Source organism: Triticum dicoccoides, chromosome 2A (genome assembly GCF_002162155.2).
Source record: "Triticum dicoccoides isolate Atlit2015 ecotype Zavitan chromosome 2A, WEW_v2.0, whole genome shotgun sequence".
NCBI lineage: Eukaryota > Viridiplantae > Streptophyta > Magnoliopsida > Poales > Poaceae > Triticum > Triticum dicoccoides.
Genome location: NC_041382.1, coordinates 744,725,979 through 744,742,380, shown reverse-complemented (window position 1 = coordinate 744,742,380; position 16,402 = coordinate 744,725,979).

Here is a 16,402-nt window from a genome sequence, read left to right as displayed (position 1 = left end):
TTCATGAACATATTTGGAAAGTTAAAATCCCAAACATCTTTGAAATTTGTAAACAAAAATCCAAAGGCGAACATTTTTTGATACTCTCGAAACATTGTTTTATTTCGCGAACAGAATTTGAAAACATGAAAATCTTTTGAATTTGGGAACAAATTCGAAAAGTAGGAACATTTCTTCAAATTCGAACGTTTTTTATTCATGAACAAATTTGGAATTCTGAACTTTTTGGAACTTTCAAATATTTTGTAAACTAGCAAACAAATTTCAAAATTCCAAATGTTTTCGGTATTTTTGAACAAAATTTCAAAACGGGAACATTTTTGAAAAAAATGATCAAAACTTTAAAATTCAAACTTTTAAAATATCTGAAGATTTGTTGAAAACTAAAAAGAATGAAATGAAAGAAAAGAGAAGAATAATCAAAGAAAATGCAAAAAAACTAAAAAGAAAAGAAAAGAAAAAATATGCCGCACGGGCCTGGCTAGGCCTAACCAAGTTGGGACTTGCGGGCCACCCTACAAAACCCATGTATACCCGCGAAGCGTTAGTGTGTGAGCACAGTAACATGGGATCTCCTATACACCGCTCGCTGCGGCAAAGTGCTGGTGCTTCGCACACGAGCGACTATGCTGAGCCGGCCCATTTACAGCGGCACGTTCCCGAGATGAAAAATCGCAAAAAAAGTAACGCTACCGCTGATACTCGAACCCGGGACTTCGTAAAACTTGGCCCCGTGTTCAAACCACCGGGACTTAGAGCATTTCCAGCCGCGCCCCCACCAAGACCCCCAAGACGACTTTTTGGTCGCCGGCGCCAAAAAATCGGCCCAGTCGCGCCCCCAAGGGCCCAATTTTCGCCGGTTCGGGCCGAAATTGGCGCCGGCGGACCCAACCCGAACCCGGCGTGCTGGGGGGCACCGGGCGAATCGTTTTTGGTGTGACAGAGCCGTGGGGCGGCGCCGTACCCTCCGGCAGGCTCAACTCCGAGGGGCGGCGCCGATGGTGGGGCGTGCCCGGCCGCACGCTGGAGGCCGTCCTCGAGTACATCGAGGGCGGCAACACGCCGAGGCTGGAGTACCCCGACCCCCGTCCTTCTCTCGCCGTCGGGGGAGCTCGTGGACGCCGAGCTCCGGCGTCCGCATCGGTGACTCCACCCCCGCCTCTGGCCGCCTCATCGTCGTCGCGTCCAAGCCAGAGCCCGGCCTACCCCCGGAGTACGAGGAGATAGCCCGGCGCGGCTTCTCCGACGAAGATGCCCTACGGTGGGCGCGCGACGACTACCTCCGCGACGAGATGGTCCGGCAGCGCCGGGCCCTGGAGGAGATAGCCGCCCGCAAACGTGGGCGCGAGGACGAGCACGACATCGTGGTCCTCGACAGCGACGACAACGAGGACACCCCCGGACCGTCCAACCCGCCGCGCCAACCGGGGGAGGGTTGCAGTAGGGACGGCGCCCGCGGCGGAGGCGACGACGACGACTACACGCTGTTATACCGCATCCTCGACATTTAGAACTACAAGGGCGGCGGGCGGCAAGGAGCGGCGAGGGAGACGGCGAGGAGCAAACTAGTAGCGTTTTTTTTTCTTTTTTGTAAAATACTTTAAATATGAACGAACTCACCGAAGTTTGGTTTAATTTGCGCCATATTTGTGAGTTTTCAAAAAAACGTGGGCGCCGTAACTGGGGGGCATCACGCCCCAGCACACGGTTTAGCGCCGGTGCGGCCCCCAGGGGTGATTTTAGGTGCCTCCTCGGGGCCAACGGCTGAAGATGCTCTTAGACACGCCCATGATCAATTCGCAGCTCGACAGTTAAAGACACATACGACAGTGACAAAACTTAAACATTAATTCGCAAAAAAATCCCAAAAACTACAGTCCATGTATTGGGTCGAACCAAGGATCTTCTATAACTGAATTTTTCGAAATTACAAATATTTTCTTTAAAATAAAAACATTTTCTAAATTTTCGAACAAATTTTGTAAAACATAAACATTTTGATGATGTGAACAAATTTTGAAAGGATGAACATTTCTTGAATTTGTGAACAAAAAATAAAAATATTTATGTTTTTTCAACCTTCCAGAATTTTTTAATTTGTGAACAAAATTTGAAATCATGAACTATTATTGAGTTTTTGAGAAAATTAGGAAAGCTGGAACATTTTTTGGAATTCCCAAACATTTTCAGAATTTATAAACAAAACTTGAAATTTTGAGCAACATTGAATTTTAAATAAAATGCAAACTATTTTTGAATTTATGAAGTAATTTGCATAACATGAACATTTTTTCAGTTGGACAAAATTATAAAATGAGTACAATTTTTAAATGACAAACATTTTTTGAATTTATAAACAAAACTAGAAATTTTGAGCAACATTGAATTTGTCAAAAAATACAAACTGGTTTTGAATTTATAGAGAAATCTTCAACACACGAACATTTTTTGAATTTGTGAATTTTTTTTGAAAAAGGGAGAAATTTTAAATGACGAAAATATTTTGAACAAAATTTTCCTAGGTGAATAATTTTTTAATAACTATACTAAAATTTGAATATAAGAACATTTTATGAACAACTTTTTAAAAGATTTCCATTTTCTGAGAAACTGAACATTTTATAAGAGTACTAACATTTTTTAAATATTCAAAAAAAATTCAAACATGAACTTTTTGAAAGGAAAAAATGAATAAAAAACAGAAAAGCAAGAAGAAAAAAAAAACAAGAAACAAATTTAACAGAAAAATAAAAATAGGAAAAAATCATCAAAACCAAAAACAAACAATAAAGCCGGTAAAAGAAAAAAAAGGCGGTTGTGGGAACCTTCTAGAAGGTTCTCCAAACCGGCAAAAACTGGCTCGGAACCTGTAGAAGGTTCCCAAAACCGGGAACGGTTAAACGGGCCGGCCAAAGCGGAGCAATCGCTCGAGCTCCAGTGTGCGAAGTAGCCACATCTTGACGCAGAATGTGTCAAATAGGAATTTCCCCTTTTTTTTTAGCGGTACCAGCAATCCACTCGTGAGAGGGAGAGGGGGGGATGGGGCTATTAGGCTGCGGCCAACGAAAGAAAACAGCGAGCGCCAGGGACCCCTATCGGTGCCTGAAGCGCCAAATAGGAGGCCCCCTCTATATGACGCTCGATGCATCAAGAAGACGCCCTTTCGCACAGAGGTGGCACCAAGTAGGCTGGGCCATCAACACGACACTGTAGCATGTTGCTTCACTGATGCAAACCACCACTGTAGCTTGCAACTATACGATTCTAAAAAAAGCTAGCAACTATACTATAGCGACCACTTTTTCTATTTTTTTCAGTTTTTATTAAAACGTGAACATTTTTACAATTCTGAAATTTCTAATTCTCTATGCTATCTGTGGGATCAATACTCTTACTTCGAAAAGATTATAATTAAACCTTGTGCACTTGTAAACTATCAGACAACTCCAACGCTGTTCACAAAACGGACGACAAAAAATGTGTGCGGACACGTGCCACGTGCTCGCGGACAGCAGGCGGACCACCAGACATCCAACCAAAGACACAAATGCCCGCCCGCTCAGTTTTTTTTTTTGCATTGCCTGGAGTGCTGAAAATAATCAAAGATAAATATCACAATTCTTCGATAATTGAAAGATAAATATTCCAATGCAACAATAATTCAAATGTAAATATTACAACCCGAACTCTAAGTTTTAAAATAAAATAGTTCAAATCAGAATTCAAGATGTTCTTATCCGTCTACGGGGCCGCGGGATGTCCGCTGCATGTCCGGAGCGCGGCCATGGCTGGTGGATGGACGCCACGCACATGTCATGTAGGTGAGGTTGAAGGAGACAGCCAGACAGGAGGTGGGCTGGGCCGTTTACTGCAACACTGGACTTAAAGTGCATAGTGCGTATTAGTTTTAGCCATTTTCTTTTTCTGTTTTCATTTCTTTTCTGTTGTCTATTTAGTTAACTGTCTAAACGATTTTTGCTAAACTTGAAATTCCATACTTAAATACTCCCTCCGCCTCAAAATAAGTGACTTAACTTTATACTAGGTTTAGTACAAAGTTAGTACAAAGTTGAGTCACTTATTTTGAGATGGAGGGAGTACTAGACAAGGTACCAAGACCACATGCAAGCTTCAGAAATATTTGGAAAAGCCTAAACATTTGTTTCTTTTGAAATAGCCCAATTAGTTGTTGTTGGACCACTTAAGTATTGCTAGGGTCAAACTAAAAATCCAATTTTGAGTTTATTTCTTCAAGACAAATACTAGGGGATTATTTTAAATAATATGAAGACTTTTTTATTTATTTTTGAAGAAGTTTTATTTTTCCTTGCTATTTGAATTTTGAATTGGAATGGGTTTTGGATCTTAATGACTATTAGTATGTTAATGATGATGACTAGGCATAATTAGAGGAAGTTGACTGTAGCTTCTTTACTGGGTGTTACACATTGTTAAAATAAATCTACTGATATTTGTATACAATAGATTCTGGCATCCAGAGAACATAAGTTGGCATCCTCAAAATGACATCCTTTTTAGGAGTAAGTAGATAGCTCCATTCCTAACTTGGCTAACCAAACAGGACGACGTTAATGAAAAGCCTCATAATCTCCGTAGCTATATCGTATAGTACTAAAAAGATTTTGCGTTTGCTTTGGACCAGAGAGTAAATTGAACTCTGTAATCAACATATGGAGCGATAAGAAACAAACCCAAGGTGCTAATCAAGGTGATCATTTAGTTTCTAGTAAGTAAATACATGATGGTGATAGTTCCGCATCAACCAAAAAAGTTAAGATATCATTTTTCTAGAGATTCAAATCGGAGAATTACAACAATGATGATTTTCTTGAAGGGAGAAATATGTTAAGTAAATAGACTATATGTCATTCTCTGACCAATCCATTACAAAATACATTCTTTTCTGTAGAAAGACCAAAGTGAAAAATAGTTAGATTTGGCTCTACTCAGGAATCTATGATGATTGGCATTCCTTAGTTCACATTACAATGATGGTTATCACCGGTCCTTTAGAAGCAAGATGGGAGAAAAAAGTAACTAAGGAAAAGGGAATACTTGGACGACGTGCACAGCCAAAAGAATAGCAGGAGATGGCTGTCATGCAGTTCAAGCAGAGGAAGAGGAAATCCTCGCGTCGGCTTAGCGATGACCTAGCCGAGGGGCCAGTTCCCCTTGGCAACAATGCGAGATGGAGACTAGAGAGGGTGAGACGACGATGGCCGCAACAAGCGCAAGGTCGACGTGGCAGCCGCAGGTTCGAATCGCCGGTGGATTGGGCGAGCTTGATGTGTCGACGGGTTGGGCAAGCTAGAGGCCGATAACACCGGCGCATGGCCCCACGATGATGAAGAAGTCGTGTCGCCATGACATGAGTTCTCCTCCGATGCGTGGTGGGGAGATGGGGGTCTATGCTGGGAAGGGAGATTGGGGACTGGCGGTTAGAGCTTAGGCAAGACAAATAATGGTGGCAAGGTCAGGAGGACGAATTTGGGGATGTGAGGCCAGCCGGGATTTGCCGGAGACGACGGAGCGGTGACCCCACTTGGATCTGGGAGACGACTAGGAAGCAACTTTTTTGTAGTCTCATACGATGGTGGATGGTTGCACGGGACGGGAGTGTACAGTAGCCTTCGCAAAGGCACCATCGAGGGCGGTGGCCAGATATGAGGGAGACAGAGGTGGGATGGTTGCGCGGGACGGGAGAGTATAGGAGCCTTCGCAAATGCACCATCAAGGGTGGCATCCACACATGAGAGAGACAGTGGTCGGGAAAAGACGAATAGACCAGAAGAAAATCGTAGTCACCGATTGCTAAACCAGACTGAACCACAAAAAACCGACGACACATGTCGCGCAGAGAAGAGCTATCTCCCAGCACTGGGATTGCACGGAGGAGCTCTTGCTTGTTTAATTCTTTTATGTATGCAGTTTCATTTTGTACTTCCTCCCTATTATTGTAGATTTATGAGAAGGGATGAAAAATAATAATACTATTGTGTGCATTGTCCACTACCTGAACACATGTTTAATTCTCGAAGCCTATTTTTTCAAAAAGGAAATAACCAGATGTGAGGCAGAAGCTAGAAGAAAATTTAATAGTTCCTGAAGAATTATTCAAAGCGGTGACCACCTGAATAAACACGTGTTGTTCCAATGTAAATCACTCGGGAGAAAACAAATGAAAAACAGAAAAAAGAGGAAGCTAATTTGAGTCTAATTTTTTTGTACCGAGCTTCTCTGATGTCATCTCACCGTAAACACTTGCACAAAGCTTGTAGAACGGTCTCTTATCTTTGATGTGTAAAAATCCCAATTTTTTAAAAAATGTTTGATTTTCGAAAATACTCTTCATACTGTCCCCAAATCTCCTAGCGTAAGCAGCTAGTTCATGGGCCATTCTGTTACACACCCTCTTGACTGCAGTGATGGAACCTCCCTAAAACTCTCCATTAGAACTAGCTTTTTAATAGACACTTAGCATCCGATTTAAAAAAAATCTATTTATGTCAAGGGAACAATTATAATAAAGAGAGCAGCCAATGTGGGGAAAAACCACTCACAACCGGCAACACCACCTAAGAAACTCCAACTGCGGATTTTATATTCGAAGCCAAGCTTATTGGGCAACCGGCTGGCATCCTGCGAAAGCTCTCTGGCAGTCGACAAGGAGGGAGGCGTTTGACAAGCTTTTTAGTAGAACAAGCCCGCCAGGACAGGGAGGAGACAAGCTTTTTTTTCTTTTTCCAATGTTATTTTTTATTTGGAATGGTTTATTGTGGTTTTTATTCTTTTTTCTTTTGCTAAATTGAATGATTTTTTTCAAAATCAATGAACCTTTTCAAATAAATGTTATTTTTTCAAAATCAATGAACTTTTTTTCAAAACCAGTAAAGTTTTTTTGAAAAAAGATGAACTCTTCTCAAATCGAATCAGGGTGTTACAAAATGATGAACTTTTACAAGAATGATTATTTTTTGTCAAAATTGATGAACTTTTTCCATTTGAGATGAACATTTTCCAAATTTAGTGGATTTTTATAAAATTCGATGAACTATTTTCCAAAATTGATGTTTTTTTTCATAATTGGCGATTTTTTTTTTCAAAATCGATGAAAATTTTCAATTTGATAAACTTATTTTCAAAATTGATAAACCTTTTCAAATTTGTGGCCAATGGCTATAGCGAACCTAAAGGAAAACCCAGCGATTCTCGTTTTTCTAAAGGGATCAAGCGATCCTTTTTTGGGACCTCCTATGCGAAGCATTTTGCGTCATACAAGAGGTCGACGCACAAGGTAGCCGCGCGGTTAGGCCGGCCCACCTACGCGAAAGCTCTTTGTGTTTCCTACAGCGCGACCTAAAAAACCCCGAAAAACAAAAGATCACGCAAGCATTCGATCCCACGACCTCAATCGCTTTGGATTATTTGGGCGCCAGCCATTAGCTGCTCCACAAATTAGAACCTAAATGTGAAGGCACCACAACGTACAAGAACACCCATCAGGGTTGAGATTTGGAAACATTTTCAAAAAAATTCTTGAAAATTACAAATAATTTCGAAAAGCCACAGTTTTCTTTTAACATTCCAAAAAAATAGACAAAATGTGAGAAAATTACGTTATTCCAACTTTTTCTAAAAGAATAATTTTGAGAAATTGAACATTATTTGAAACACGGAATTTTTCCTTATTAGGACAACTAGGTTTGGAAACGGGAAATACTTTTTTAAAATATTGAACATTATTTGAAACAAGAACATTTTTCCTTAAAATGAGAACTAGTTTTGAAAACGGGAAATATTTTCTAAAAATCTTAAACATTATCTGAAACACGAGCATTTTTTAAAAATTGTGAACAAATTTCTCAAAACGTGAACATCTTTTTAAATTTATGATTTTTTTTGGAACAAGAATATCTTATGACATTGTGAATGAATTTTGAAAGCAAGATTTCTTTTTTGAATTTCCTGAACATTTTCTAAAAAAAGCATTTTATGTAAGTGGGAGCAAATTTGAAAAGGAGAACCTTTTGTTGAAACACGAACATTTTTGGGAGTTGTGATTTTTTTTTGAAAAACAAGAACATTTTTTTGAAAACATGAACATATCCAAATTTGAGAAAATAGAACAATTTTTTAAATTCCACGAACAGTTTTCAAAAACAAACATTTATTAAAAATTGTAAATAAATTGTGAAAACAAGAATATTTTTTGAAACACCAATATTTTTTAAAATTTTCAACAAATCACAAAACGAGAACATATTCTGAAATTCCAAACTAACATTTGAAATTATCAAACAAAAAAACAGGAAAAGGGAAAGAAAAAATTATCAAAAATAAAATATTTTTGAAATTTGGAACGTGATTTTACTTTTGGAAAAATTAAATATTTTTTGAAGACTAAAATTTCTAATCTATGAACAAATTTATAAAATTTCGAAATTTTAAGAAATGCAAACATTTTTAAAAAGGAAAAAAATTCAAAGGGAGAACATTTTTAAACTTACGACTTTTGAGAATGCAAACATTTTTAACCTACAAGAAAAAAATTAATAATTTATTTTTTAAAATTTCGGACAATGTTTTGAAATGCGAACATATTTTGAAATTAAATGAACAATTTATATGCGCAAACACATCTTGAAAACATGTTGTTTTTTATTCATGAACATATTTGGAAAGTTAAACTCCCAAACATCTTTGAAATTTGTAAAAAAAAAATCCAAAGGCGAACATTTTTTGATACTCTCGAAACATTGTTTTATTTCACGAACAGAATTTGAAAACATGAAAATCTCTTGAATTTGGGAACAAATTCGAAAAGTAGGAACATTTCTTCAAATTCGAACATTTTTTATTCATGAACAAATTTGGAATTCTGAACTTTTTGGAACTTTCAAATATTTTGTAAACTAGCGAACAAATTTCAAAATTCCAAATGTTTTCAGTATTTGTGAACAAAATTTCAAAATGGGAACATTTTTGAAAAAAATGATCAAAACTTTAAAATTCGAACTTTTTTAAAATATCTGAAGATTTGTTGAAAACTAAAAAGAATGAAATGAACGAAAAGAGAAGAATAATCAAAGAAAATGAAAAAAAAAACTAAAAAGGAAAGAAAAGAAAAAAAAATGCCGCACGGGCCTGGCTAGGCCTAACCAAGTTGGGACTTGCGGGCCACCCTACAAAACCCATGTATACCCGCGAAGCGTTAGTGTGTGAGCACAGTAACATGGGATCTCCTATACACCGCTCGCTGCGGCAAAGTGCTGGCGCTTCGCACATGAGCGACTGTGCTGGGCCGGCCCATTTACAGCGGCACGTTCCCGAGATGAAAAATCGCAAAAAAAAAGTAACACTACCGCTGATACTCGAACCCGGGACTTCGTAAAACTTGGCCCCGTGTTCAAACCACCGGGACTTAGAGCATTTCCAGCCGCGCCCCCATCAAGACCCCCCAGACAACTTTTTGGTCGCCGGCGCCAAAAAATCGGCCCAGTCGCGCCCTCAAGGGCCCAATTTTTGCCGGTTCGGGCCGAAATTGGCGCCGGCGGACCCAACCCGAACCCGGCGTGCTGGGGGGCACCGGGCGAATCGTTTTTGGCGTGAAAGAGCCGTGGGCCCTCCTTGCTAGCGACTCGTCTCGCTTCTCGCCGCTTCGTCGTCCTCATCGCCTCGTTTCCCACGGCGAATCAATGCCAAAGTTGTCCGCGCGCTGTCGCGCCGGTCAGCCTCCGCCATTGATGCCTCACGGGCGGCGTAGTGAAGATGAGACGACGCGCGTCCCCTCGCATGCCACGCGTACGCGCGGCGCCTCCACCTATGTAAAGCCGTCCCCAGCGCGCCGGTGGCACGCACCGAGTCTTCACCGCCGACGAGCCCTTTCTCCCCCTTCCTTCCTTTCCTCTCGCCGTCTCCAATTCAAAGAATGGCCGAACGCTTCCCAGGCGACGCGCACGGCGGCGAACGGCTTCGGCCGCCGCCACCTTCACGAGGACGAAACTCGGCTCCTCTTTGAGGCCGAGTACCCGGTCTCGCCGGACATGCGGGTGCCCGGGGCATGGAGAATCAGCGCCGGCGGGGCCCTAGTGCCACCACCGCCCACCGGGGCGGCGCGGCGTGCGGAGATCGCGCGTATCCGCGCCTCCCTGCCACGGGCGGCGAAGGAGGGCCACGCTACGTCCCCGACAGCCCGCTCTCGGAGCCATACTTTTGGCGCCGCCACGCCGAGCAGCTCGAGGCCACCAACGACATCGTACCCTCCGGCAGGCTCAACTCTGAGGGGCGGCGCCGATGGTGGGGCGTGCCCGGCCGCACGCTGGAGGCCGTCCTCGAGTACATCGAGGGCGGCAACACGCCGAGGCTGGAGTACCCCGACCCCCGTCCTTCTCTCGCCGTCGGGAGAGCTCGTGGACGCCGAGCTCCGGCGTCCGCATCGGTGACTCCGCCCCTGCCTCTAGCCGCCTCATCCTCGTCGCATCCAAGCCAGAGCCCGGCCTACCCCCGGAGTACGAGGAGATAGCTCGGCGCGGCTTCTCCAACGAAGATGCCCTACGGTGGGTGCGCGACGACTACCTCCGCGACGAGATGGTCCGGCAGCGCCGGGCCCTGGAGGAGATAGCCGCCCGCAAACGTGGGCGCGAGGACGAGCACGACATCGTGGTCCTCGACAGCGACGACAACGAGGACACCCCCGGACCGTCCAACCCGCCGCGCCAACCGGGGGAGGGTTGCAGTAGGGACGGTGGCCGCGGCGGAGGCGACGACGATGGCGACAACAACGACTACACGCGGTTCTACCGCCTCCTCGACATGTAGAACTACAAGGGCGGCGGGCGGCGAGGAGCGGCGAGGGAGACGGCGAGGAGCAGACTAGTAGCGTTTTTTTCTTTTTTGTAAAATATTTTAAATATGAACAAACTCACCGAAGTTTGGTTTAATTTGCGCCATATTTGTGAGTTTTCAAAAAAATGTGGGCGCCGCGACTGGGGGGCATCACGCCCCAGCACACGGTTTAGCGCCGGTGCGCCTCCCAGGGGCGATTTTAGGTGCCTCCTCGGGGGCCAACGGCTGAAGATGCTCTTAGACACTCCCATGATCAATTCGCAGCTCGACAGTTAAAGACACATACGACAGTGACAAAACTTAAACATTAATTCGCAAAAAAATCCCAAAAACTACAGTCCATGTATTGGGTCGAACCGAGGATCTTCTATAACTGAATTTTTCGAAATTACAAATATTTTCTTTAAAATAAAAACATTTTCTAAATTTTCGAACAAATTTTGTAAAACATAAACATTTTGATGATGTGAACAAATTTTGAAAGGATGAACATTTCTTGAATTTGTGAACAAAAAATAAAAATATTTATGTTTTTTCAACCTTCCAGAATTTTTTTAATTTGTGAATAAAATTTGAAAACATGAACTATTATTGAGTTTTTGAGAAAATTTGGAAAGCTGGAACATTTTTTGGAATTCCCAAACATTTTCAGAATTTATAATCAAAACTTGAAATTTTGAGCAACATTGAATTTAAAAATAAATGCAAACTGTTTTTGAATTTATGAAGTAATTTGCATAACATGAACATTTTTTCAGTTGGACAAAATTATAAAATGAGTACAATTTTTAAATGACGAACATTTTTTGAATTTATAAACAAAACTAGAAATTTTGAGCAACATTGAATTTTGAATTTATAGAGAAATCTTCAACACACGAACATTTTTTGAATTTGTGGAATTTTTTTGAGAAAGGGAGAAATTTTAAATGACGAAAATATTTTGAACAAAATTTTCCTAGGTGAATAATTTTTTAATAACTGTACCAAAATTTGAATATAAGAACATTTTAGGAACAACTTTTTAAAAGATTTCCATTTTCTGAGAAACTGAACATGTTCTAAGAGCACTAACATTTTTTAAATATTCAAAACAATTTTCAAACATGGACTTTTTGAAAGGAAAAAAATTGAATAAAACACAGAAAAGGAAGGAGAAAAGAAAAAAAAGAAACAAATTTAACAGAAAAAAAAGGAAAAAATCGTCAAAACCAAAAACAAACAATAAAGCCGGTAAAAGAAAAAAAAGGCGGTTGTGGGAACCTTCTAGAAGGTTCTCCAAACCGGCAAAAACTGGCTCGGAACCTGTAGAAGTTTCCCAAAACCGGGAACGGTTAAACGGGCCGGCCAAAGCGGAGCAATCGCTCGAGCTCCTGTGTGCGAAGTAGCCACATCTTGACGCAGAATGTGTCAAATAGGAATTTCCCCTTTTGTTTTAGCGGTACCAGCAATCCACTCGTGAGAGGGAGAGGGGGGGATGGGGCTATTAGGCTGCGGCCAACGAAAGAAAACAGCGAGCGCCAGGGACCCCTATCGGTGCCTGAAGCGCCAAATAGGAGGCCCCCTCTATATGACGCTCGATGCATCAAGAAGACGCCCTTTCGCACAGAGGTGGCACCAAGTAGGCTGGGCCATCAACACGACACTGTAGCATGTTGCTTCACTGATGCAAACCACCACTGTAGCTTGCAACTATACGATTCTAAAAAAAGCTAGCAACTATACTATAGCGACCACTTTATCTATTTTTTTTTCAGTTTTTATATTAAAACGTGAACAATTTTACAATTCTGAAATTTCTAATTCTCTATGCTATTTGTGGGATCAATACTCTTACTTCGAAAAGATTATAATTAAACGTTGTGCACTTGTAAACTATCAGACAACTCCAACGCTGTTCACAAAACGGACGACAAAAAATGTGTGCGGACACGTGCCACGTGCTCGCGGACAGCAGGCGGACCACCAGTCATCCAACCAAAGACACCAAATGCTCGCCCGCTCGGTTTTTTTTGCGTTGCCTGGAGTGCTGAAAATAATCAAAGATAAATATCACAATTCTTCAATAATTGAAAGATAAATATTCCAATGCAACAATAGTTCAAATGTAAATATTACAACCCGAACTCTAAGTTTTAAAATAAAATAGTTCAAATCAGAATTCAAGATGTTCTTATCCGTCTACGGGGCCGCGGGATGTCCGCTGCGTGTCCGGAGCGCGGCATGGCTGGTGGATGGACGCCACGCACATGTCCTGTAGGTGAGGTTGAAGGAGACAGCCAGACAGGAGGTGGGCTGGGCCGTTTACTGCAACACTGGACTTAAAGTGCATAGTGCGTATTGTTTTAGCCTTTTTTTTTCTGTTTTCATTTTCTTTTCTGTTGTCTATTTAGTTAACTGTCTAAACAATTTTTGCTAAACTTGAAATTCCATACTTAAATACTCCCTCCGCCCCAAAATAAGTGACTCAACTTTATACTAGGTTTAGTACAAAGTTAGTACAAAGTTGAGTCACTTATTTTGAGACGGAGGGAGTACTAGACAAGGTACCAAGACCACATACAAGCTTCAGAAATATTTGGAAAAGCCTAAACATTTGTTTCTTTTGAAATAGCCCAATTAGTTATTGTTGGACCACTTAAGTATTGCTAGGGTCAAACTAAAAATCCAATTTTGTGTTTATTTCTTCAAGACAAATACTAGGGGATTATTTTAAATAATATGAACACTTTTTTATTTATTTTTGAAGAAGTTTTATTTTTCCTTGCTATTTGAATTTTGAATTGGAATGGGTTTTGGATCTTAATGACTATTAGTATGTTAATGATGATGACTAGGCATAATTAGAGGAAGTTGACTGTAGCTTCTTTACTGGGTGTTACACATTGTTAAAATAAATCTACTGATATTTGTATATAATAGATTCTGGCATCCAGAGAACGTAAGTTGGCATCCTCAAAATGACATCCTTTTTAGGAGTAAGTAGATAGCTCCATTCCTAACTTGGCTAACCAAACAGGACGACGTTAATGAAAAGCCTCATAATCTCCGTAGCTATATCGTATAGTACTAAAAAGATTTTGCGTTTGCTTTGGACCAGAGAGTAAATTGAACTCTGTAATCAACATATGGAGCGATAAGAAACAAACCCAAGGTGCTAATCAAGGTGATCATTTAGTTTCTAGTAAGTAAATACATGATGGTGATAGTTCCGCATCAACCAAAAAAGTTAAGATATCATTTTTCTAGAGATTCAAATCGGAGAATTACAACAATGATGATTTTCTTGAAGGGAGAAATATGTTAAGTAAATAGACTATATGTCATTCTCTGACCAATCCATTACAAAATACATTCTTTTCTGTAGAAAGACCAAAGTGAAAAATAGTTAGATTTGGCTCTACTCAGGAATCTATGATGATTGGCATTCCTTAGTTCACATTACAATGATGGTTATCACCGGTCCTTTAGAAGCAAGATGGGAGAAAAAAGTAACTAAGGAAAAGGGAATACTTGGACGACATGCACAGCCAAAAGAATAGCAGGAGATGGCTGTCATGCAGTTCAAGCAGAGGAAGAGGAAATCCTCGCGTCGGCTTAGCGATGACCTAGCCGAGGGGCCAGTTCCCCTTGGCAACAATGCGAGATGGAGACTAGAGAGGGTGAGACGACGATGGCCGCAACAAGCGCAAGGTCGACGTGGCAGCCGCAGGTTCGAATCGCCGGTGGATTGGGCGAGCTTGATGTGTCGACGGGTTGGGCAAGCTAGAGGCCGATAACACCGGCGCATGGCCCCACGATGATGAAGAAGTCGTGTCGCCATGACATGAGTTCTCCTCCGATGCGTGGTGGGGAGATGGGGGTCTATGCTGGGAAGGGAGATTGGGGACTGGCGGTTAGAGCTTAGGCAAGACAAATAATGGTGGCAAGGTCAGGAGGACGAATTTGGGGATGTGAGGCCAGCCGGGATTTGCCGGAGACGACGGAGCGGTGACCCCACTTGGATCTGGGAGACGACTAGGAAGCAACTTTTTTGTAGTCTCATACGATGGTGGATGGTTGCACGGGACGGGAGTGTACAGTAGCCTTCGCAAAGGCACCATCGAGGGCGGTGGCCAGATATGAGGGAGACAGCGGTGGGATGGTTGCGCGGGACGGGAGAGTATAGGAGCCTTCGCAAATGCACCATCAAGGGTGGCATCCACACATGAGGGAGACAGTGGTCGGGAAAAGACGAATAGACCAGAAGAAAATCGTAGTCACCGATTGCTAAACCAGACTGAACCACAAAAAACCGACGACACATGTCGCGCAGAGAAGAGCTATCTCCCAGCACTGGGATTGCACGGAGGAGCTCTTGCTTGTTTAATTCTTTTATGTATGCAGTTTCATTTTGTACTTCCTCTCTATTATTGTAGATTTATGAGAAGGGATGAAAAATAATAATATTATTGTGTGCATTGTCCACTACCTGAACACATGTTTAATTCTCGAAGCCTATTTTTTCAAAAAGGAAATAAGATGTGAGGCAGAAGCTAGAAGAAAAGTTAATAGTTCCTGAAGAATTATTCAAAGCAGTGACCACCTGAATAAACACATGTTGTTCCAATGTAAATCACTCGGGAGAAAAAAAAGGAAAAACAGAAAAAAGAGGAAGCTAATTTGAGCTCTATTTTTTTTTTGTACCGAGCTTCTCTGATGTCATCTCACCGTAAACACTTGCACAAAGCTTGTAGAACGGTCTCTTATCTTTGATGTGTAAAAATCCCAATTTTTTAAAAAATGTTTGATTTTCGAAAATACTCTTCATACTGTCCCCAAATCTCCTAGCATAAGCAACTAGTTCATGGGCCATTCTGTTACACACCCTCTTGACTGCAGTGATGGAACCTCCCTAAAACTCTCCATTAGAACTAGCCTTTTAATAGACACTTAGCATCCGATTTTAAAAAAAATCTATTTATGTCAAGGGAACAATTATAATAAAGAGAGCAGCCAATGTGGGGAAAAACCACTCACAACCGGCAACACCACCTAAGAAACTCCAACTGCGGATTTTATATTCGAAGCCAAGCTTATTGGGCAACCGGCTGGCATCCTGCGAAAGCTCTCTGGCAGTCGACAAGGAGGGAGGCGTTTGACAAGCTTTTTAGTAGAACAAGCCCGCCAGGACAGGGAGGAGACCTAGAGGACTTGTTCCATCGCCATATCTAGTATCTACCATACCGTAGTAGTTCACTATGACATACTTCAACTATTCAGAAGAAAACTTCCTATGGCTTATCCAGAAAAATACATAATAACATCATTGAGCACCAAATCCTAAGATACATGCAGCAATGCCAGTTGGTACATAGTAATACATCGTTGTACACATCAAGAATTCTGTTCTGCAGATATTGGGAGTAACTGGTCCAAAAGGAAAAGGAAACAAGAATCCATGTCTTGGTGTCTGGCTTGTACTTCTGAATACACCAATCTCAGATAAATCATTCACAATGTTGTTTGGGACAAGGCCACGCTTTCATCAATGACT